Below are 2,006 nucleotides of genomic sequence, written 5' to 3' on the forward strand. Positions count from 1 at the left end.
TGCAGTAGATCAGGGAGTGCGAGTGGGGTATGTTAGAGGAGAATAGAAGTCAGCTTTATATTCGAAACTGCTCGTAATATATAACATGAAGTTAGAAAAGAGACGATAGTTGGCTCACTAATACTACTACAGTAGAGGTGGTACGACAACGACGTGAATCGCCCGGTGTCGAAACATTTCCTATATATAAAATAAAAAAAATTAACGGCGCGACAGAAATTACCGGACCCATATATTTGATTATTGGGAAAGTGGTAATCTCCAGTCTCAAAATTTGGAAACAACAAGGGGCAAAAAAGATTCCAAAGGGTAACAGAAACCGATGCAGGAATCAACACATCCTGGGTTGATTGTACAAAAACGCTCAAATACGGCATACGGATTGGCTGAAACTGGTTTCATTAGCATGATTGGACTCGGGCGTGTTTCAAAGGTATGGCGGATTTCACCGTCGTTGTCTGTATTAGTGTATACCAACATGCCTTTGCTAGACGCACCTCGTTCGCAATTCGAGATATGGTTGGGACTGAGGCTGTGCCATATGATCGTTGTCTACTAGTGAAGGTGAACGGCGAGCGAGGTCACAACTTGTGATGTTGTGAGTATTATATCCTAGTGCCATAATACATGTTCATGCCACTGGTGGAGGCTAAAAGAACCCAGGCTGTGTGTTTTATTCAGTATTATGAGAGATAAATTGGCACATTCTAGTACTATCCAATTAGCAATCGCCAGATTATGATTACCCTAGGGTACTCTGGCTAGTTATTTTCCAGATCCTGGTACTCTATGGGTTGTTTCTTCTCGCTAATGTTGAAATGCGGCTTGCCATTCAACAGAACAGAACGGAAGCGCACAGGCAAGTAGGTGCTGCTAAACCTGAAACTGTCTAGAAATTAGCAGCAGTGCTCCCGCAAACCGAAGTGCTCATTTGAGAAGCACGTTGGCCAGCAACTTCTTCGTCGGTTCTTCCAGTGCAGAGCACAACGTACTGGTTTCGCTAAAGCAACGGCTATCGATATTATTTTGATTAGTCAATAGTCGCACTTCTTGATCGTATGGCCGATACTTCGCACTTGGGGAAGAAAATGAAAAGTAAGATTAAGTTAGTTAATGCTGCTGCTTCTCTGAGGTTCGCTGATCCTTTAAGCGCGCTGTATCAGCTTCTCAAGCTGAGCCTCGTCGCTTCTCCTTCACTATACTCCCAACAGCACTCCTGCGCTTATGTTTGATACGCAGAGTCTCGTAGCAGTTTGCTTTCGTCGCACGTCGGCCTTCATTACCTTCCAACTGCCACATCGACGATATGCATTCCAACAGATATCGCTAGCATAAGCCAAGCCAGCCTCGCAGCACTCAGCCCAAACGCAAGCGCGAATGCGCTTATCGAGCAAGCTCTCAAGGTTGAAGTAAAGAGCTGGGCTCGGGCGGTCGATAAGCTGCTGGTGGCTCTAACTCTAAATCGCCAGTGCAGCGGGGCTGCCGTAGCTTTAGCGTCAGAGGAAGACGTTCGACTCAAAGAGTCACTAATACTAAGTTCCTTATCCAAAGGACACTTACAGCCCAAGACCAGGGCTCAAAGTTAACACCTTAACTTTTATGCTTCAAAACCAGAAGTGTTTTATTTACTATTATTGCGGCCAAGCCGCCTAGGGGTAAATGTATCTCTTTAACTATCTAGCATAGTTAAACCTAATCAAATGCATAACGTGTGGCTTCAGCCAACGTACTGAGATACCTTGTTTAACTCTCCAACTTATGTAACTGAAGAAGTTGGTTACTTCTGCCGGGTGACTATCGTACCCCCTGTGTGCTCCACACCATGTAACCCCGTTACACTCTCCTCCACTAAGATGAGAACATTCCGTTCTCGAAACTCTCCTCAGCGAGTTCACGTCTTGTTAAGACGGCGGAGGTTACTACACCTCACACCAGCGTTGTACAGCTCCGTGAGCTCACAAACGCCTACGCATCGTTGATGCCCAACTTCTCGTCGTCGGCCCACG

The sequence above is a fragment of the Phytophthora infestans genome, genomic scaffold, assembly GCF_000142945.1.
Source record: "Phytophthora infestans T30-4 supercont1.8 genomic scaffold, whole genome shotgun sequence".
In the NCBI taxonomy this organism is placed as follows: domain Eukaryota; phylum Oomycota; class Peronosporomycetes; order Peronosporales; family Peronosporaceae; genus Phytophthora; species Phytophthora infestans.